Genomic DNA, 24,964 nt, shown 5'->3' on the forward strand with positions numbered 1-24,964 from the left:
TGACAAGCCAAGAGGAAAGTATGCAATAGGCACCAAGTGGGTTTTCAGAAATAAGAAGGAAGAAAGAGGAAATGTAATGAAAAAAGGCAAGATTAGTTGCACTTGGATGTCTACAAGAAGAAGGGATTGACTTTGAAGAAGTATTTGCTTCTGTAGCAAGGCTAGAAGCAATAAGAATATTCTTGGCCTATGCTGCATCAAAGAATATAAGAGTTCTTCAATTACATTCAAAATCTGCTTTCTTAAGTGTAAAAATAGAAGAGGAGGTGTATGTCACTCTACCTTCAAGTTTTGTGGACCCTGATTATTTAAATAGAGTATATAAGCTTAACAAGGCTCTATATGGATTACATCAAGCTCCAAGAGCTTGGTATGATGAGTTTTCTAATAACTTGCTTGCTAATGGTTTTTAAAGGGGAGCCATTGAAAAGAACCTCTTCTATAAGAAAAATGGAAGAGATTTCCTTCTACTTCAAGTTTATGTTGATGATATCATCTTTGGGTCAATAAATGAACATTTGTGTTTAGAGTTTGAATAAGTCATGAAATCAAAATACTGTATGAGCTCTATGGGTGAGAAGAATTTCTTTCTTGGATTACAAGTTCAACAAAAGATGATTGGAATATTCATTTGTCAATCCGAGTATGTACAAGACATCTTAACCAAGTTCAAATGTCATGATTTGAAGACTGCTTCTACTCCAATGGACACACATGAGAAGATGGTAGCTGATGAAAAGGGGGAGCCTATGGATCAACATAAATATAGAGCTAAGATTGGATCACTGATGTATCTGACTACTTCAAGACCAGATATCGTGTTTGCGGTGTGTGTTTGTGCAAGATTCCAAACAAATCCTAAAGTCTCACATATGTTGGCAGTCAAGAGAATCTTCAGATACTTGAAAGGAAAGCCACACTAGGGAATTTGGTATCCAAATAACAATGCATTTGATCTTCTTGCTTAACTCAACATCTGGTTGGTGTCAATTATTAGGAGACAAGCTAGTCTCATGGCAGTATAAGAAGCAAACAACAGTGTCAATTTGAATTGCTGAAGCTGGATATATTGCTGCATCTGCTTGCTGTGCTCAAGTTCTATGGATTCAAGATCAACTGCTTGATTATAGTCTGAGTTACTTGAACACTTCTATTTTCATTGACAATACTGCTGTTTTGTTCATTGTTAAAAATCATGTTCAACACTCAATGACCAAGCATATTGAAATTAGACACCATTTTATCAGAGATTGCAATAAGAAAGGACTAATAAAATTAAAAGAGTTGAAACTAGTAAAAACTTGGCTGATTTGTTCACGAAGCCACTAGGTAAGACTAGATTCAACTTTTAATTAAAAGCTTTAGGCATGATCAACTCTGATGAAGTCTGATTGATGATATATGCTCACATGTGCTAATTGATTATCTGTTTAATAGTATTGAGTGATTTGTGTGTGAATATGTGAATTTTCTATGCTTGATATGTTCTTGAATGACTATGTATGACTTAGGTATCTATGATGCTTAAGTATGACATTATAATATGTTTCATGATAACCTGATGAGTATGACTGTGACTGACTTAAATTGTCTTATTTGCATACTTATACGAATATGTGTCATGATCACTGCTTTGAAATGACAATGCATTATGTGCTTAGAACAAGTTAGATTATACATGATTATCTTGTTTAGGACTTCATGTTAGACTACTTGTGCTTATGCATTAATGTGATGTGCTAATTATGTTTGATTATGTAACAAGTTGTGTCAAGAGTTTACTTTGGTCATAAAAACTTTTGCGTTAAAATGAACATCTTCAAAGAAGTTCATCAAAGTAAAATATTTTTGACAAATGAGCAACTTTATGGTGTTGAGACATTATAAGATTATTCAGTTCAAGCTTTAAAGAAGCTTAAAAGGTTTTTCAATGAAAATTGATTCAACTTCTTGGGAAATGATAGTAGATTGATTATCTATACCAATCATATGGGTTTAATAGGTAGAAGAGACTATTAGAGCAGTCATTGGTATGCATGATAGCTTTTCATGATGTGTAAAAACTGAGGTGATATAAACAAAATTAATATGCTAAACTTAATGTGGAGATACATTGTTGAAATATGCATGTTTCAAGATAAATCTCTCCAAATGTTAGGCAGAAAAGTAACTACCCATTCATACACAAGCCTATTGGTTTTTGGTCACTCAAAATGAATTATTTTATAAATTTGACAAAGAACAAATTTGAGAAAAAGGATCATACATCACCATTGTTGATAAAATTCCAAAATTTAATAAAATTAAAAACATGAGGGTTTAAACTAGAACTATAAAGGTGGGGCATCAATGTAAGTGTCAGGACCGATCTTCCTCACTAGAAATCAGTCTCGTGACCAACAACAGTGTGTTGACAAGAAGGTTACAAGGAATGCTCTAATGGAGATCCAATGAACATCAAAGGCGGAATCAATGATATTCAAAGTGTTGCTAGATGAACAGACATAAAACAAACACACACAAGTCACTCAAGATTTCCATTAATATTATCAAGAATACAATGAAGATCTATTAGAGTTTCTAGGTGGAATGTTTTTTTGTGAGGCAAATTTCCGTAGAATAATATTCCCTTTACAAGAAAGTGGTAGCCGTCAAATCACACAATATTCGCTCTAGTCCATTGTCTTAAATGTGCCTAAAGTTTCCTTAAATAGGCACACTTGACACCTTCTAGAAACCCTCATGATTGATACATAACAATTCAAACGTTATAAAAAATATCACAAGTGTAAACAGGTCTTAGAGTAAGCTTTCATCTTTGACGAGCAGACCTTGTAACCATAAGTGTGCTTGGAACAGTTCTCCGAGAAAGCTTCACTTAGAATATTTTCCTAAGAAAAAATTCTTCAAGAATACTTCAATCTTCATGATAGTATCAAACTTTGCTCGATAATATCATACGAGCAAACTTGTTCTTCTTTGATCCCTTCAACCTTTTGTCTTTAACTTATTAGAACAAGTTTAAGTGTGCTGGTGACACTGTAGCTTGTTCGACATTGAAACTTGCTCCTTAGAAGTTCTTAGAATAATTTCTTTATAACGTCCTTCAAGTGTGCTTGGACCACTGATTATTAACCCTTGCTCGATCCATCAAAATACTTGGTTTTAGCATGGTTAAGTCAAGGGTTTGCTTTGAAACAAACCTTGATCGACTTGAAGAACAACCTTGCTTGATGAAGTGTAGTTCGCTCGAACTAACACTTAGAAGAATTCTAGAAGATAACTTTGCCCGAATGTAAAATACCTAACTTGAATAAGTTCCAGGCTTGCTCGAAGGGCCAAGTATGCTCGTATTCCATACTTAGCCATTTCTTGAGGAGGTTGAGAAGATTCCAATCTTTCTTTGTCTAATCTTTATTCCAATAATCTCCCCTAGATTAGAAGAAACTCAGATGCCCCAAAATTCCTTTAGCTTACTTACACCTTTCAAAAATACACATCAAATTCTAAAAGCAATAAATTACATTACTTAAAGAAAATTTACATATTCAAAAGCTGTCACTTGGACATTACATATGAAAATAACATAATTATAAATAGAAACAATTCAATCAACATAAGAAGTTCAAGAACTCCTTATTATTCATCATTTTTCTTATTTATCATTTGGTTATTAGTGGATCTTCTTACTTCTGTTGCCTTCTTTCAACTTCAGAAATTTCAGTTCATTTTCATGTGAGATTGTATGAAGTGGTTTCCCCTCATTATTTCTCAGCAAGAACCTTTCATTTCTCTCATCATACTGAATGTTTGCATTTTGTTCATTTCTTTGGACTTGTGGGATTTGAGCATTTATTCCGCTTTCAATGATGCTACATTATTTGATAACTAAACAGGGTTTCTGAATTTATTCTACATAAACTTTTGTTTTTGTTCAGAAAGGGAAATCCCAACTTTTCTTGATCTCTCAAATATCTTAAAAATCATATTGCTGTGTACTGGTAGACCCGTGTCTTTTCCGATAATCAGACAAGTGCAGTGCAGCCATTTCAGCCAGTTGTTCTAGAGTAAAGTATTTGAGATCTTCCTTGAGAGAGATTGATCTTAATTCTCCATTTTTTATCAGAATTTTCAGATCCTCTGCTCTAGGGTCATAAAATAGTCCATTTAATAAGTGTTCATCATTAATTGAAAGATTTTTGGCTTCAACTGTTTCCCCTTTTGTGGGTTCAGACACCTTGAAACACGTTAGTTTTGGTTTCTTGAGGTATACCCTGGCCTTTTTCTCTTCTTTGCATTATTGAGTTTAGAGAGTGAAGAATTTGGCTTGTCAAAAGATACTTTGACTTCAGGTTCCACATTCTTTGACATATGAGTCTTTTTTTTGGACACTCTCTTATTATTTTCATTACAATATTGAGCAGTTTTGTTTTCTTCTTTCAGGAGTTTTCCTTTTAATACCTTGAAATTACTCATGAGTTCTTTCTTTGTCATGATTTTCACAGTGTCCCACCATACTTGCACAAAAAAATTTCATTTTTCATCTTCTCTTTCTATTCTTTTTCATTTGCTAAATCAACATTCTTGACCGTCTTTTGATCATTTTCATCATCGAAGACCTTTGTAATTTTATCAATCACAATGTCTAGTTTTTCATTTACAGCCTTCTCTGTCTCTTCTTTCTGGGTCAATTTGAGTAGTGAAACGATCAATCCCTTTGGAATTTCTTCATCATTTAAACATTTATCAATTACATCTTATGGGATTTCTTTTTGATTTATATTGTAAGATTTATCCCTTGATCTCTTCTCAGCTTCAAATTGTTCCAATATTGTTCTTTGCTCTTCAATTTCCTTTTCAGAGATCATCTGGTTCGGGAACACTCTGTCTTGAATTTTTGTCATTCTTTGTTCAAAGACCATTTTGGCTTTTAATTCGGATTCAACAATGTACAAAACATCTGCATTTCTTTTTAGAGAATTAATGAGCTGCATTAGATCAGTTTCCAATGCAATTGCAATTCCTTTTTCTTTGAGCTTCTTTCTTTCATTTACATGACTTCTTTTTCTTGAAAGTCATTGGTATTTTTGTAAATAGAACTTTTATCATCATAAATTGATAGAAGATTTAATGAATTCTCCCCTGTTTTGGGGCATCCGAGGTCTTCTCAACCTCAGACTTCAGGGCTTGAATTTTCTTTAAAGATTTCTTTAGTTCTTCTTTAAATTATGATAGATGATTTTTGTAGGAATCAGGACAAGCCGGAATGGAATCCATTTTGATCTGTGATGTTAATCAAAAATAACGCCCTTCTTGCGGTGCACGCATATAATGTATATACGTGTGAACCCTCGGGTGGGCAAAAGTGAAATTGCACTAATTTTGACGTTATATTACTAATCTCGTGAAAATAACGTTAAAAGTGGCGGAAGGTTAATCAGGCATCATGAGGTGGCGTTGATAGCCAAAAGACAAGGGTACATGCACCGATCAGCCTGTGTCCCAATGATTGAGTTCTTTGTGCCTTATTTCCAAGGCTTGATGCAAAACTACTATCGAGCCGGGGGTCTCATCGGAAGTAGCCTCTCTATCCCTATGGGGTAGAGGTAAGGCTGTGTACATCTTATCCTCCTCAGACCCTACTATAGCTTTGCTATTGGTGGGATATACTGAGTACGATGATGATGATGATGATGATGATGATCATGATGATGATGATATTAATCAAAATACACAAAAAATAGTTATTAGTCATTTAATCATGAAAGTTTTATAAAGAAACATAAATAAGTGATTAAAAAGGTTAAAGGTAAAAGATGATTCGATTCAAACCGCCTTCTTTGAACAATATGGATACCTACACATAACACAAAGATATGAGTTAATCTTGAAATTGGAAATCTTTGATTTGATTAAAATACGTCGGAATTAATTAATAAGACATTTGAACTGTCTGATTGACAAAAGTGACAATAGATTAAACAAATGACAATATGGGTGTAAGGTACAAATATGCAATTGGTTGAGAGAAAAGGTATTGAAAAATTTCTTTTGATTCCCTCTCTACTATTTTACACCAGGTATTTGAAGGTAAGGGTCAAACATATTTGTCGTTTAGTAAATAAATGCATCCAATCACCATTTTCAAACTTCAAATACAAAAATTTTATAAGGGCAACTCTTACTTGAATTCCTTACCATCATAGAATTTACTAGATTATACTTAGACAAACGAAGAGTTAACAATGTTCAGAGATATACATTCAAGTACACTAGAAAACGCGGTTTGCTCGACAATACTTCAAAAATACAAAGTATGCTTGAGAAGACTTGAAATATTATTTTTTAATATAAAAGTGTGGTCAAAGTATAAAGTGTACCCTGGAAGTAAAGTTTACTTTAAAGCATCTGAAATATGCAAGTATGCTTGGAGAACACTTGAACTATTATTTTAATATACAAGTGTGCTCTAAGCATGCAGTTTGCTCGATAAATAAAGTTTACTCGAAAACACTTGCAATTTCAGAGAAAGTTTTCAGACATATTCAACACTTAAATAAATCAATATTTTATCAAGTATACATGAAGATATACCATGTTTACTCGATAAAGCTAAACAACAAGTAAATAGTCAAGATTACTCGAAAAATATTCATTTTGATCAAATTCAATCCAAAGTCATAAAGTATGCTTGAACTAGTCTAGTTTCAACTAAAACACCTTCATCAAGTATGTTTAATGACTTGACCTTCTAATAAAACACTTAAGTTTACTTAAAAGTGCATAAACATCAAAGTTTACACAAAGATACATGATCAGACATATTCATAGCAAACAAGTATCAAGTATGCTCGAATGAGTTTGAACTTCAAATAAAACACCTAAGTTTACTCGAAAGTTTAAAAACATCAAAGTTTACTCGAAATTACATATGCACACATATTCAGAGTGAAAATGCAACACTTTTTGACTTAAAACTTATTGTAAATAGTTTTTCTCATTTACGTTTAAAGTTTAAGAGAAAATGGTGCATAATGAGATCAAATTTCAGTTCAATCATTTTTTAATCCATTTCCCTTTTATGAAAAGATCTCAACATGGGATCATATTGATTTTCAATACTTCATTCTTAGCATTATAGTGACACATTAGGGATGTTAACAACAGGTAATAACTTAGCATTAATTTCATTACTTTGGTGATATTGCATAAGGTTCAATTAGTTGGATAATACAAAAATGTATAACAATTATTGCAATGTGACTCTTCTCAAAGCTTTTTTGGCTTTCTCCAGATCTCCCCAAATTGACTTCCCTGATATTTGGTCAAATATTTTTCATGACAAAACATTTATACTTTTTAAGATTTATTTTTTCAAAACTTTTCAAACTTTGAGGTTGAACGCTGGACTTACATGCCACACAATACGGACTTACAGGCCAAGTAAAGAATATCCGGAAAACTTTTGGATGCCCAAACTCTGTAGTTCTAAATTAAACCCTCATGTTTGTAAATTTATCAACTTTTGGTTGATGCATAATCCTTTTTGCTCAAATGTGTTCTTTGTCATATATGTAAAATGTTTCATTTTGAGTGACCAAATACCAATAGGCTTGTGTATGACTGGGTAATTACTTTTCTGCTCATCATTTGGAGAGATGTATCTTGAAACATGCATAACTCAACAATGTATGTCCACATTAAGTTTAGCAAATTCGTTATGTTTATCTCACCTCAGTTATTACACATCATGGAAAGCTACCATACATATCAATAACTTCACTAATAGTTTTTTCAGCCTATTAAATCCATATGATTGGTGTAAATAATCAATCTACTATCATTTCCCATAAGGTTGGATCAATTTTCATTGAAAAAACTTTTAAGCTTCTATAAATCTTGAACTGAATAATCTTATCATGTCTCAACACCATTAACTTCCTCAGTTTGACAAAAAAGATTTACTTTGAAAGACTTCTTTGAAAAATCTTATCTTGTCTTTTCTTCAACTCAACAATCTCCCCTAGATTGGAATACCTCAGCTGTACCAAAATACCTCTAAGGTTACATACACTTATGAAGTACACATCAAATTTATTGGAAAATCAAATTACACAGAATAATCAAATGTTTTCAAATTTGAAATTCTGTCCCAAGGACATTACATATCAAGCCTAAGCTATAAAAATAGTCTTCATCTTCCATAGCTTGAGGCTTCAGTCATTCTAATCAATCTCACACACGCGACTCTTTCTTTAAATAAGAATAACTCCCTTTGATGATGATAATTGGGGGGCAGAGTCCATCTGATTATATCCCCCAAGTCCTCTTCATGAAGGAATTCCAAATATGCATCATCTTTGATGATGCCCAAGGCCAGTCCATCAGAGTTTCTGAGGACGAAGGATTCATCTTTTGGTTCAAAGACAATTTCAGTGATCCTTTCATTCCTATGGACTTCATAATTGGGCCTTGTCATCTTCCACCTTATACTCAGACATTCCATCTAATTAGCAAGAGGGTGTTTGTTCTTCATATTTGACTTGTATGTATCTTCAATATAATTAATCTCCCTCATCCTCTTCACCCTTCTATTCCTTTCATATTCAGAGAGTTCCCATTTCCTTATCTTTCTTAGCATGGGGAACCCCCTTCTGGCTTTACTCCTGAGATGCTTGGACAGTTCATTCTGTTGTCTTCCAGCAAACCTATGTCTGTTATGATAATCATACAAATTCATGGTTGCCATCTCAGCCAGCTGCTCTTGTTTGAACTCTAAAAAGTCATATTTAAATATAATATCCTTCAACTCACCACTCTTCATAACCATCTTTAATGATTCAGTTTGAGCATCAAAGAAGAGCCTCTTAGGTAGGTCCACATCAAATGGTGACCTTTGTTGTCTCTAGTGTGTGGCTCTTGTGTTAAGAATTGGGACACTTACAGCTGAGGGTCTAGAAGTATGTTTCTTCTTTGTGACCAGGACCCTCACATGCACATATTTCATCTCAAATATTTCAACTATCTTCTCTTTAGGTAGCATCACCAAGTTCAGATAATTTTCTCCTTCTTTAGACAGAGTAGTGATCATACCCATTATCACATCATCAGTTGGACCTTCAGGGACAAATATTTGTGTTCCAATTAGCTCCACCTTTGGTCTACACTGGAATTGTAAGAGTTTCCTCTACTCCACCTCAAGCTTCTCCCACTCAACCTTTTTAGTGTAAAACAAATCCTTAAGTTGACTTTTTTCAAAGTTGTCAAACACCCCTTCAGCCATCCCTTTGCTAAGCATCAAGTCTTTGAGGGACTTGTTCTTATTCTCGTCTTCCCATGGCTCCAAGTGTTCTACTGGTTCCTCCTTCACAAGTACCACATCTGGAACCTTTGATGATTTATTCTTCTCTGCCTCATATGATGACAATTTTTCTTCCCTGCTCAGGCTTTTTGTTTCATCACTTCTCCCCCTAGCCTCCATCAATCGGAAAAATAAAATAATCTTTTCATTTTCCTACTCCTCCTTCTTTTTCATCTTCTCCTTCTCAACCAAGGTCACAATTATTGGCTTTTTGGTTGCTCTTTCAAACTCATCCTTCCTTGACAGCCTTTTAAAATGTGTTTCAACTTGTTCCTTGCTTAGGCTGTCAACAATTTCAATTGAAAATCCGTGGTCGATCAGATACTTACACTTTCCTCAGTATTTATTAGACAATCTTTCAAGTTTTTCTTTTTGATTTGTTTCCCTCTTCATCCTCTCCAGCTCATCTCTCTTCACTGCTTCAACAGTTGTAATGTAGGCATTTTCCAACTGGTCAAACATCATGTGGGTAAGATCTTTATCAAAAAATCCATGCAATCTCAAATATGTAAGGAACTTTTGAGTATCCTTATTCTTCTTCTCCACCCTCCTTTTCACATCTCTAGCTTCACTATCAAATAATTCCTACAACTCCTCATCAATCATGGGATTCAGGGTTTCATACTTGTAACCATGTCTGATCAGGCCTAAAATCTTTGGATCACTTATTTTCGACCTTTTCAACATCTCTTGAATATTCTCCCTATGTTCATCAGTCATTGTTACATCAGGGATATTAGGAGTATCATAAATCTCTGGTTCTAACAAGTCATCCGAAGCATTGATTTTTGGTTCATCATCTACAGGCTCATCTTCAACTTCATCAGGAAATACTACTTGTAGAAGTGTGACACGAAGTGGACTTTGTTTCTTAGGTGGACTTGATTTCTTTGGTGGGCTGGGTTTATTAGATTTTTCTTGCTCATCTCCCCTTTTTCCCATATTTACCCCATGATTCAGGGTCCCAATTTTCAGGGTTGTTCTTTAGATCATCTTCAGATTCTTTTATCCAATTTTCAGCTAATATATACACAACATTTTTAGCAGTATATTCATCCGGTACTATAACATTCCAATATTATAATAATATAATAATAAATAAAGAAAGTTGCGTCGAGTTGTCGTGTGATAATATTTAATTAATAAATAATATATGAAAAGGTCATGGACTTGGATAATTAAAAAGGATTAAAGGGTAATGGGCCTTAGGTCCATGGGCTTCAAGAGGTATAAATACCCTCTTAAACCATCTTAAAACCCTAACTCTCATTCCATCATTTCCATAATCTCTACACACACTCCAAACACACACACCTTCCTTACTATACATAAACGGCCAAGAGAGAAAGAAAGAGATCTGAAACCAAATCAAGCTAACTATTACTAGATCTTCAATATACAAGTTAGATCCAAGGTTTAAGATTGATAAACAAGCTAGACGAAACCAAACAAACCTATAAAGGTATGTTCTTGATCTTAAAGTTTACGTTTTAATAAACGATAAGTTTTGAAACTTGAATCTAGAGTAGATCGGCTTTAAACGAACATTAAAGTTGTAAACTTGACGTTAATAATGAAAGAAACGAACCCAAAATGGAAACGACTCGTTAAAAGGAACCCTAAAAATCTAGTCTTGAACGTTTAAGGTTTAAAGATCCAACCTTTATGATTCCCCGAGTCAAGCCTTATCCGGAAATGGTCACGAGAGTGCTTAGCATCATGTTAAAGGTTTATGTTAAAGGTCTATATGTTAATTAATCACAATAATAATAATAATAATAATAATAATGGTATGTGAGCAGTGGGTTAGGACCCATCTGTGACCTTGGGTTGCCCAAAACCCATCAGTCCCAAACCCAGATCAATAGAGAACCATCAGGTCATCACCATCGATCACTTTAAGTAGAACTTAATTACTCTGCTTGACCGATTACAAGTTGAATCGCTAACAATGGAGACTCGTTTACAACAAAAATTACATACAATATGGATATACATATATATCTCGCATACAAGCCTGAAAAATCGATTACATTAAAATCGCATACAAATCTGAAACACTTACAAATTGAACTTGCATACAATCCTAAACCAATTACATCTGCCCCGCTTACATAATGAATCGATTAAATTAAACTCGCTCACAAGCAAGATCGATTACAACAACTAAATCGATTACAAATTGAACTCGATTATATTACAACCAAGCACTGGTATTACAAGCTAAAGATTACTCTTTTACACCCATAGAACTCGATCATAAATCCAAGATTCGATTACATAAATAACTCGCTTACATGGGATACTCGATTACACTGTCAAATCTATTACAATTTGAGCTCGATCACTTTATAAATCTCTTACACTGAAAGATCGATTACATTAAAATTCGATTACAAATAAACTCGATTACAACCTGAGTTCGATTATAATGAACTCGAACACCTTATCCTCGATTACAATAGAAATCCAATTAGAACAGCATCTATTACAATGAATCCTCGATTACAAGGAGGATTTGATTACAATGGAGATCCGATTGGAAGGAGCCTCGATTACTTCAGCGGCTGTAAGAGGAACAAAAAGAAAATGAATGAAATGAAGAAGAAGAAGAAGAACGAGTAGTTGGTTTAGAATGAGTAGGTTGGGCCTTGTGTCCTTAATTATTAATATCACAACCCGGCCAAAAGCTTAGCCAAGCCCAAATGTCTCCCAAGCCCTATTACTCCTTACACTCAATTACTTGGGCCTAGCTCAAACTTCTTGATCAAACACGGAGACCATCCTAGCTCGTTTACAATAATGTCTGAGTTCAAGAAAAAAGAAAAGAAAGGATAAAGCACGATTAGGGATTTTAGAATGAAAAGATAATATTAAGATAATCTAAAAGTCCTTTATTAATAATAAAATATTAAAGAAAGAAAATGGAATATTAAATAATTAAAAGCCGTATACACTAGGATTTATATAAATTATCTAAGTATCATGTAATACAATGACCATAGATTACTCCAGACATAGAACCAATATTAATACGTGTACCCTATATACAGTTAGCAGGGCACAATTAAAGAAGGGAACTACGATAAACGGAGAAAGAAACAGGATCCAGGTGAGTTTCTAGCCCCTTTCCTTCTTATGTTTTCGGGGCTGTGTGCATACTAGATATGATAGTTAATACACTTACCTTAAATGGTAAGTGTATGCCACATATGATATATGTGATAGATACGAATGATTGCTTGTCGGTATGTGAACGATCTTCGGATATTGCACGTGTCGGCAAAGGAAATGATCTCTAAGTTATTATAAGTGTGTGAATGTTATGGTGTGACTTGCTTATTATGTAAATGTAAACTGATAGGAAGTGTGTTGTAGACAAGTAGATGAAAGTGTGATAGAAGTGGCAAGGGGTTTATTAAGGGTGTTAGTGGCATGACGATAGTACGTGGTAGGGTAAGCCTATACGTGCCTTCGTTATTAAAGTGGCATAACGTGAGTGCGTGGTAGGTTAAGCTTATACGTGTCTTCGTTATTAAAGTGGCATAACGTGAGTGTGTGGTAGGGTAAGCCTATGCGTGCCTTCGTTATTATGTGGCATAACGTGAGTGCATGGTAGGGTAAGCCCATACGTGCCTTCGTTATTAAGGGGCATAACGTGAGTGCGTCGGAGGGCAAGCCTCTATGTGCTTCCATAAATAAGTGGCTAAGACGTAAGGGCCAGTTAAGTTGTTAAGCGGTAAGGTAAGCAGTATAGATAGTGGACTATGTGTCTTCGGACATGTATATAATTGCATGTAATGGTTGTATGTAAGTTGCTTGATTAACTAGAACTCACTCAGCGTAGCTGACTTTTAGTATGCACGCAGGTGAGTAGAATGAGGCAGCTAGCTTGAGCGGGGCACATGGCAGACGAATAAGAGACTGGCATCCGACGACTCAAGACATTTTTACATTATTGATGTTTATTTTGAAGGACAAAAATGTTGTTAAGACATGTTCGCACAGTAATATGTGATATTTAATCAAATGTTTATATTCCGCGTAAAGTTTTTAATTAACTCTGATTTGTAGAACTGTGTTAATGAGTAAATCCGACGCTAAAGTGAGGCACCGGTGACGGGGCCTTACAGGTAGCACCTGTCTTTCATCGTTTATCTTTTCAGTTTCAGGTATAGGCTCAGATGTAGAGGTGTTCTTGAATTGGTGAAGAACTAGATCTAGAGACTTGTCAGCCTCTTCAGCTTGTTTCAATTTGATTAGTCCTTATATCACCTCTTGCTCAACATCCCCTTCTTCATTCAACTCTTTTTTCAGCTCAACTTACTCCAACAAAGTTTTCTGCTATTCAATTTTCTTCAATGGTTAAGACTCTTATTATCATTTCCTCCAGAACAATTTTATGCCTTTGAGCAGATTGTTTAGCACTATCATCCACATCCATGATATCATTAATAGACTTTGTTTTGTTGAATCCCAAGGGTTCCCTCATCACAACTGGTTCACTGGGAAAGTTCTCAACTTGATCAATAATATCCTCCAATTCTTTATCATCATTCTAATTAGTAGCCTCTTTCTCAATATTCTCAACATCATCAACCTCCTTCTTAGTCATCTTCTCCACAACATTCTCAATCACCTCATCATTTACATCATAATTCTGTTCACCACCATCAGATTCATCACCATCATAACCATCTTCAACATCTCTCCTCTCCTCACAATCATCATCCTCATCCTCACTCCCATAAAGAACCGAAAGATTTAATCAATAAGTCTTCCTCAATCACATCATCCTTCCTCACCTCTTTGACCACATGAGGATTCTCCCCCTGTTTTGGTACAACTGAGGTCTTCTCAACCTCAACCTCCAGGGTTTGAATCCTATATTGTGCCTATGCCAATATGGACTCTAACTCATCATTCCTCTTCTTTAAATCTTCATTATCTCTCCTTAGATCAACAGTGACAATCACAGATTTCATGTATCTGTCAAACGAAAGAGCATCAGGGGAAGGGGATCTGGAAGGAGAATTTAAGAATGGGTCAGGGAAATTGGTTTGGAGTTGGATGGGTTCATGGGTTGGGATGGTTTCATGGTTTGGGCTTTCAAATATATTTATGCTAGTGGATGGTAATGGGTTAATGTTTTTGAATAATGGTATGGATTTGTAGGTGTGGATAATTTCAAAGGTTGGTTAGTCAGTTATGTGGGATTCTCTTGGTGATTGGTAGGGTGTGTTAAGCTGGTTTATTAGGTGTGCTGAGATATGTTCAGGAATATATGGTTCATGGAAAGGTAGGTCTTGTATTGGGATAATAGGTTGGCTTAGGATTTAGGTTGAGGTGGGCTTTGGGTTTGGTTTTTGTCTTGGTGTTGGATTTGGGTTTGAGGTGGGCTTTAGGTTTGGTTTAGGTTTTGGTCTTGGTGTTGGATTTGGGTTTGGCTTTATGGTGGGGTTTGTGTAGGTGTGGACGGGATTTTTGGTTCATTGGCTTGGTTTTGTGGTGGGGATGGGGTTTGTTGTTGGGGTGGGCTATTGGGTGAGGCTGGTGGTGTAGGTAATGGTTGGTTTAAAGGTTGATTCTCCCCTGAGCCTCTACATTATCAGCATCAACAACATTTTCTTTACGTCCTCCATATCCTTCATCATCACCATGATCACCTCCATCATCAGACTCATCATCAGAACAATCATGACTCTCATCATCTTCCTCATAGCTCACATCTGGAACAAGAATTATCTCCTAATTGTTGTCCAACAACCAAGGAAAAATATCAAAATCAAATTCAGGGTTAAAGCGACTTGTGGATGCCAACTTTCCTATCCTTTCATAGACATTTAGATCTTGTAATATATGTGTTGTTCCAATAGTTGGCAAATTGGTTAACACCCGGTTGAATATGATATGCAAAAATCTTGGATAAACCAAGAATTTATCCTTATCTTCCTTCCTTACATTGGATGCATAACCTCAAAGATCATATTGGAAAAGTTGAATGGTCTTCTATAAACAACTGCCACGGTGGCATTTGCGATCTCTTGACTCATTAAAGTCCATGATCCTTTCCTTGGTGTAAACCCATGCACAATGCAGTGTATCAGGAAACGGTATAAATTAGGGAGCATGCCCTTTTTGAATTGTCCCTCATGGACTTCACCCTGATAACCCATAGTCTCCTGAAATATTCTCAATAAACGATCAGTGGAGAAATGGATTGGGTTATCAATATTAGCTTGTAGTTGCAGGCTTGCCCGTATTAGTTGTTTAGTGATTAGAATCTCATGGCGTGCCACGATGGCCTCTATATGCCTACCTCCTACATCATCATATAATTGTGCAAAGGGCCAAAAATCCAGTTGATGGTTCCGGTATATGACTGGGCTCTCAGTCAAATCAAAACAATTTTTTGATTGTTGTAACCATCTTAACATTTGTTCCACTGGCCGGTTATCATCGGTTACTTGAAGAAGCGCACACATATTGTGTTTCTTCTCAAACGGATTTGCTGGAACGACAGCCATATATGTATATACACAAACGAAAACACATTCAAAATAAAGATTAGTCATAAAGTTCACAACTTTGATATGTTTTAGGTTATAATTTGAAGAAATGAAAGAATTTCTTTAAAAACCCATGCTTCGAAAAGTTAATAACCTACTGAGAAAAACATAGACGTTAGTGATAATGAAATTAAAGGACTAACAACACATATTAATTGTCGAAAAACACTTAAATGAAGCTTACTTAGTCGGATTAAGTAGGCTGACATAGTTAGGTTAGGAAAAATAATGAACGATTGGAATTCTAGAAAGAGCGAGTTCAGGCAATATTGCAATAGTGGAAAGAGGGAGAAAGTAAAATGAAAATTTTTCTAAGTACCTATTATATAGTGTACCCTTTGCATTTTGAAAGTGGGTTTTAAAAGAATTTTGTCATTTTGTGGGAAAAAGTTGTTAAAATATCTCAGTAAATGTCTTCCCTTTTAAAACCTTGCTTGATAAATCATATTTTACAAACCTTGCTCGGAAAAGTTTATTCACAAAGCTTTCTAGGTAAAAGTTATTTACAAAGCTTGCAAGGTAAAGTCCAGTTTTCAAAGCTTGCTCGTTCCAGAATTTGATCAGATATTATAAAGTAATTAAAAATAATTCTAAGTAAATAAAATGAAGGAAACTTACTTGAAATACAAGATTGCTCAAGAAATAAATCACAAGATAAATAATCAAGTATAAATCATCAAATAGGCAACCTTGCTAGGAATCAATAAAGAATCCCAAAATAACAACTTAGAGACATTTCTAATTGTCAACCATGCTCTAACATCTGAACATCAGAAACCGTGCCCGAAAACACTTAAAACAGTTAACAAATATTCATTCAGGTATACTTTGAGGAAAAGTATGCCCGAAAAACATTAAGAATGCAAAGTGTGCTAGTGAAGAGTTGTTATCCTTTGATATACAAGTGTGCTCTAAACACAAATGTACCCGAAAAGTAAAGTTTGCAAGATATTTTCTGAAAGTACCAAGTATGATGAGAGAACACTTGGAATGATTTACCAATTTCCAAGTGTGCCCGGTAAACCAAGTTTGCCCGAAAACACTTGTAATTTCAGAAAATCACACTTAAAATCATGAACTATGCTAGACAAAGACTCATAACGACTAAAAACAACCAAGTTTACTGGAACCAAGAATTTAAAGAATATTCAAACAAGTTTCACATAATCATCAAGTATGCTAGATAGAACTAACCTTTTGAACATCCAAGTTTATGCGAAAGCTAATAGATATCAAAGTGTACCCGATAATACATGAATAATTCATATAAGCATTGAAAATCACAAAGCTTGCTCGAATGAGTTAAATTTTCAAACAAAACACCTAAGTGTGCTAGAAAGTTTCAAAACATCAAAGCTTGCTAGAATTAGATCAAAAACATCAAAGCTTGCTTGGAAAACAGATTCAGACATATTCAAGATTATAATGCAACACCTTTTGACTTAATCTTATATTTGAAACAGTTTTAATCATTCAGATTCAAAGTTTAAGAGCAAATGGTGCATAATGAGATCAAATTGCTGTCTTAATTCCTTTCAAACCATTTTCTTTCCTTTTGTGAAAATATCTCAACATGGGATCATATTAATTAAGTCACTTGTCAATACTTCATTCTCAGTATTATTATGACATATCAGGCAGGTTAATAGCTGGTCTAGGCTTAGCATGAATTTCATTGTATTGGTGATATGCTTAAGGTTCAATTAATTGAATAAATCATAAATGGATAACACTTATTGTGCTATGATGCTCCATATCTCTTCTCAAAGCTTATTTGGTTTTCTCCAGATCGTCCCAATTTGACTTCAACCCCCTGATATTTGGTCAAAAATTTTGTTTATGACAGAACTTATTAAATACTTTTTACTTTTCCTTTTCAAACTTATGAGGTTGAACGTTGGACTTACATGCCATCCAGACTTACATGCCTTTCATTCGAGACTTGACAGGACTTATTTGGATGCCCCCATATCTGTATTTCTAGTTTAAACCCTCTTTGTTTGATAATACTTAAAAACTTCTAAATACTTATCAACTTTTGGTTGATTTATTATTGTCATATTGCTAATATTTATGTTCTTTGTCATAGTTATATAATGTTTCATTTTTGGTTGACCAAATACCAACAGGCTTGTGTATGGCTGGATAATCACTATTCTGCCTACCATTCGAAGAGTTTTTATCTTGGAACATGCATATTCAACAATGTATCTCCACATTAAGCTTTGCATTTTCTTTATGTTTATATCACCTCAACTTTTACACATCATGGAAAGCAACCATACATATTAATGACTGCACTAATAGTCATTTTAGCCTATTAAATCCATATGATTAGCAAAATAATCAATGTACTATCATTTCCCATAAGTTTGGATAAGTTTTCATTGAAATACCTTTTAAGCTTCTATAAAGCTTGAACTGAATAATCTTATCATATCTCAGCACCATAACAAACTTGCCCTGTTTTCTCAAAAATGTTTTGGGTAAAATATTCTGAAAACTTTTCATTGAGCATGCAATTTGACATAAAAACATACTTTGACACAACAATAAGTAACATATTCAAGAACAAACATAATATGAATGACACCATCAAAACAAGCAGACTCGACATAATGTACATCCTATATTGATTATGCATTATCTATCCTATCCTAATCATATCATCACATCAGATTATCCACACAATCAAGACATTAGATAAGCACACACCAATAGATCAATCCAAAAACTTATCTTGATGTCACACACATTCACTGATAATAAACCTAAGCATCAAAGATACCTAAGTTACACAAGTAGTCATTCACAACACATATTAATTAAAATCAATCACATTTTCAAGACCTTTCTAAATATAGTCAATTAGCACAATGAGCACACATAATCAATCAGACTTCATTAGAGTTGATCATTCCCAAGGCTTTTAGAAGAAAGTGGAATCTTGTCTTGTCTAGTGGCTTGGTGAATAGGTCAGCCAAGTTGTCACTAGTGTCAACTCTTTTCATTTCATTAAGACCTTTTCATTGCAACCCCTAATAAAATGATGCCTGATTTCAATTTGCTTGGTCTTGGAGTGTTGAACGGGATTTTTAACAATAAATAATGCAGCAGTCTTATCAATAAAATTAGGAGTGTTCAAGTAATTCAGACCATAATCTAGCAGTTGATTATGAATCCATAGAACTTGTGCACAGCAGGCAGATGCAACAATGTACTCAGCTTCAACAGTTGAGATTAACACAGTGGTTTGCTTCTTGCATTGCCATGACACTAGCCTGTCTCCAAAGAATTGATATCCTCCTGATGTAGACTTCCTACACATGTTGCAGCCATCATAGTCACTGTCAGTATAATCAAGTAGATAAAAGGCATGGTTCTATGGATACCATATCCCTAAATCAGGTTTCCCTTTCAGATATCTGAAGATCCTCTTGACAGTAGTCATGTGAAACACCCTTGGACTTGATTGGAATCTTGCACACACATACACACACACAGCAAACATGATCTCAGGCCTTGAAGTAGTCAGGTACAACAAAGATCCAATCTTTGCTCTGAATTCATGTTCATCAACAAGCTCCCCCTTTTCATCTGCTACCATCTTTTCATGAGTGTCCATTAGAGTTGAAGCATTCTTGAGATCTTGACATTTGAACTTATTCAAGATGTCTTGCACATACTTTGATTGATAGATAAATATACCATTAGTCTTTTGTTGAACTTGCATTCCAAGAAAGAAGTTCATTTCTCCCATTGAGCTCATGCAATATTTGGACTTCATCACTTCTTCAAACTCTAGATACATCTGTTCATTTGTTGAACCAAATATAATATCATCCACATAGACTTGAAGTAGGAGTAAATATCTTCCTCTTTTCTTGTAGTAGAGGGTCTTGTCAATGGCCCCCCTTTGGAAACCATTAGCAAGCAGGTGGTTAGATAACTCATCATACCAAGCTCTTGGAGCTTTATGCAATCCATACAAAGCCATGTTTAACTTGTACACCCTGTTAGGATAATCAGGATCCTCAAAACCTGGTGGTTGGGTCATATACACCTCCTTTTCAATCTTTCCATTGAGAAAAGCAGATTTAATATCCAATTAGAATACTCTTATGTTCTATGAGGCAGCATAAGCTAAAAAGATTCTTTTGGCTTCAAGTCTTGCCACAGGTGCAAAGACTTCCTCAAAGTCAATCCCTTCCTCTTGTAAGCATCCCAAGGAAACAAGTCTTGCCTTATTCTTCATTACAATCCCTCTCTCATCCCTCTTGTTCCTGAATATCCATTTTGTTCCAATAGCATACTTTCTCTTGGCTTGTCTACAAGTTCCCACACTTGTAAATTCCTGGTATTGAGCCAACTCCTCTTGCATTGCCTCTACCCAACTACTGTCTTTCAAAGCTTGAACAATGTTCTTGGGTTCAACTTGGGATAGAAAATAGGAGTACAAACAGATGTTTGCAGATTCTGATGCACTTCTTGTAACTCTTTCATTAATGTCTCCAATGAGGTTTTCAGGTGGATGATTTTTTTTAAACATAGGAATATTGCACAATCCATCAGCAGACACATTTGAATCAAGATTTGTGTCATTGAGATCAGGTTCATCAATGACCAAATCAGCTGTTGCATCATGAAATTCAGGTTCTTCTTCAGTTAACTGTTGTGAAGTGGAAGCAACATTATTTCCAATATTTAAATTTTGAAACAAAGTTTCAAATCTTGCTTCTCTTGCAGCCTGTTCTTGACTCTGATCATGTTGGTTGCTAGGATCTTCCTCATTCAAGACATGATCATTTTGAACTTCTTGACTGTCCTGGATATAATGTTCTTGATCTTGTCCTTGATCATGACCCTGGTCTTGATTTTGAACTTGATCTTGAACTTGTTCAATTTCAACAGTTGAGGGATCCCTAATGAATGTATATTTAGTTATTTTACCAACAACCTTGGACCACAGTTTATACAAATCAACTATCTTTTGATAATTATCTTCATGCACATTTGTTTTGTAAAAAGTTTTATCATAGTCTTCAGGAAAAATCTTGAAAGACTTGATTAACTTCTCAGGATCAACAGCCATGACGCAACATCAACTGTATATTAAATTGATTCTCATTAACTATCACATCATATGTCTCATTCACACTCAAATGGTCTTTCACATAAACTCTATTGGCTTTTGAGTATGTTGAACACCCAACAAAGAAACAATCTAAAGATTTTGATTGAAACTTGTTCAGGTGGCCCTTGGTATTCAACATTGAACATTTGCAACCAAATGGCTTGAGAAAATTGATGTGGGGCTTTCTTTTAGACAAAATATCATAGGGAATATTGTCTTAAATTTTGTTGAGAAGTACTCTGTTTTGAACATAGCAGGCTGTATTGATTGCTTCTGCCCAAAAAATGATAGGCAGATAAGCATTTGCTAACATGGTTCTTGCAGCCTCAATGAGTGTTCTATTTCTTCTCTCTGTAACACCATTGTGTTCAGGAGTTCTAGGTGCACTAAATTGTTGTAATATTCCTTTTGAGTTGAAAAATTCATCCATTACCCCATTCTTGAGCTCAGTACTATTATCACTTCTCATGACCTTCACCCTCGCATCCAATTGATTCTCAATTCTTGTCACACAACTCTTGATTAGTCCAGTAGCCTCATCTTTGGTACTTTGGAAATAAACCCAGGTATTATCATCAATAATCACTAAACAATATCTCTTCTTATCAAAACTTGGAACACTCACATGATAAAGAGATCCATATTAAGAATATCAAGCACTTGATCAGTTGTGTTTATGAGTTTTGTTTTGTGTGAAGATTTATGTTGCTTACCCTTTTGACACGAAATGCATTTGTCATCAAATTTGAACTTTCTTGTGGGTAAACCAATTGCATGTTCACCTTTAACAAGTTTGTTCATGTTCTTTAGGTTGACATGACAAAGCTTCATGTGCCACAATTTGGTTTCATTTTCAGTGGCTTTTGATACAAAACAAGTACCACCCCTTGAAATGGCATCTTTTATATTCAATTCATACAGATTTCCATTTCTTGGAGCCATCATCATAATCATATCTGGAGGAATCACAAAGTCAGGTTTGAGAATAAAGCAATGAGAATCATCAAACCAAACCTTATAACCTTTATCGCATATTTGTAAGATGCTCAAATGGTTATATAGAAATCCTTCCACATAGAACACATTATCAAAGGTGACTTTTCCATTTGTGAGTATTCCTTTCCTGTAACGCCCTGGAATTTGACTGGTAAACTAAAATCAAGAAATCATCGGAAACTATACACTTTGGGTTCTGGACGATAAGTTCGGAATCCATATCATTGGAAAATCTGTTTATTTCAGCTAAAAATGTTTATTTCATAAAAAGAACTTTTATGTTTGAAAAATATTAATTTTGTGTTTTCGAAAAATAAAAGGTTTTTATTTAAAAAGATTTCAAGCGATTACTTGAAAAATGATTTTTATAAAATTTTTACTGAAAAGTTCTAGCTCGTTAAAACTTATGAACTCAGCTAGCCTTGACCCGTAGGTAACCGAAACCCGAACCCGATAGAACCGAGTATATAAGCGTAGTGCAAGAACAAACTCCAACATTTTCTTTCATCTCTTCCACACCCACACCCAAACACCCCAATTCTAGAGAGAGAGTAGTGAGAGAAAGTTGTTCAATCCAAAATTCGAGTTCACCAATCTGTTTATTGTTGTTTTTGGTAAGATCTTCTTGAAAATCATACGTTTTTATCATCAAATCCGGCCCCGAATCGAGCAAAAACCCCAACTTATATTTCAAGTGTGTTCTTGGTCAAAAATCGTCATTTTTGGTGTCAAAAATCATACTTTTGTTGTTATAAACGTTAGGAATCAATAGCCCTATGGATTCCGAGCATTTCCATGTATAAAACATTGATTTTGGGCGAAAAATCATGAAAATCGTCAAAATCCCGTAGGTTTCTCCGTCATCCGGCTTGAAGGAGTCGAATAGACCCCTATTCGGTCGAACCATCTCCTATTCGGTCGAACAAGAGACCATTCGTTCGAACCAGTGGGCAAACGAACAGACTAACCGAATCAGAGTACACATTCGACCGAATACGATTGTATTCGACCGAATGTACATCCTACTCGACCGAACGAGTCCTCAATCGACTGAACGTGTTCTTCCCAGCCCCCTTTGACCGAACCAGTACCATATTCGACCGAACAAGTAGCTGATTCGATCGAACCTGCCCTTATTCGACCGAATGTGCCAGAATCAGCTTGTTTTCAACTTTAAATCTTGGTTTTTGCTCGAGGTCACGTAGGCTTATACTCTTAGACTTAAAGCGTGTTGTTAACCTATTATGTCCTTGTCTAGACTTAGAGGATCGACGTTTGGCAGCACTCGACCACCCTAGCAACCATACTTAGCCAACAAGGTGAGTTCATAGCCCCCCCTTTTTTTTTCTTTTAAGCTTTTCAAATCATTGGGGTGGAAACATGGTAACTGTACACGTTTTGACAAAACTCATTTATTCAAACATTCTTTATCATAGACATTCTTGGCAAATCTTTTGCAAACAATGAACATTGGGGAAACAAGTAATCATGGCAGGTTACTCATACCTTAACTTTCTCGGAAGTTGTGTATGTCTAATCAGTTATTCAGGAGTAAACATGGGAATCATTGATCGCTTAGGGAACAATGGACGTTTGGAAATCAAAGTCATGTGCCCTTTATACGTTATCATGAAAACACATCATTCATTGGACAGTCTAGTGGTCGTGTGAACATAGGCAGTATAGGTCACACTAGTGCATATGTTTGGTCTCCAAGTGGTCGATTGGTAGACAGGCCGTCACTAGATGTGGGATTCTAAAGTGTTCGATTTAGAATACACGTGACCTATGGGGTTCTTAAGTGTTCGATTAAGAATCCGAAGGATTTCCTAAGTGATCGATTAGGAATCCAAGAGATACTAAAGTGGACGCCTTAGAATTCTCTCATGGTATCCAAAGTGATCGATTTGGGTTACCATCATGGAAATCAAGTAGCATCGTGTGGTCTTGTGTGGGTTGATGTCAGGTCTCGTGTGATCATTATGCATTATCATCATTATCATCAAGACATGGTGACATATGATTCTTTGGTATCTTTATACATATATCCTTGATATCATTACACCTGTATGCATGGGAATAATACTTGGGATCATTATACATAACTCTTGCAGTCTTGGTTGAGTTGATAAGCATACCCAAGCATGGTAGGATAAGTTGTAGGAGTGGTGGGTTAGCCGATGGTACACCCTATATATAAACCCCTACAACTTAGTCTAGTATGCTTGTGTAGGGCTTATCACTACATTATTAGTTAACCTATCTTTATACCTTGGATTTACAAATATAAACAAGCTTAGCAGAGTAGGTTGTAGGAGTGGAGGGTTAGCCGATGGTACACCCTATATATAAACCCCTACAACCTAGTCTGGTACGCTTGTCTTGTCTTACAAACCTTTTTAAAACCGGGCTTTATACCCAAGCATGGTAGGATAAGTTGTAGGAGTGGTGGGTTAGCCGATGGTACCCCCTATATATAAACCCCTACAACTTAGTCTAGTATGCTTGTGTATAATCCCTTTTTCCTTAAACCTATGAATTCACTCATCTACTTTATGTAGTTGACGTTTTTGTTACATGTTTTCAGGAAATGAAGCAGGAAGTAGCAAATAGCTGATAGAGGCCTTAGATGGAAGACATTTAGGATTGATGTTAGCATTATCTGTTGTAATGGAACGAATTTGCTACCTGTTGAATTGTTGAAATGTTGACATGTTTTAAGTTTATGCATTTAGACTTTTAAATCTATTGTGCTCAATCAATCACGACCCCGTCGCCACGCCTCGGTTTTTCCGCCAATTACGACCGGGGTGTGACAGATTGGTATCAGAGCCAATGGTTATAGGGAATTAGGAAACCGACCTAGACTATAACCTAGGACCCTTGACTCTAGATAATTCATGC

Source organism: Bidens hawaiensis, unplaced genomic scaffold (genome assembly GCF_021521415.1).
Source record: "Bidens hawaiensis isolate Kalapana, Puna unplaced genomic scaffold, B.hawaiensis_p1.1 tig00024946_1, whole genome shotgun sequence".
NCBI lineage: Eukaryota > Viridiplantae > Streptophyta > Magnoliopsida > Asterales > Asteraceae > Bidens > Bidens hawaiensis.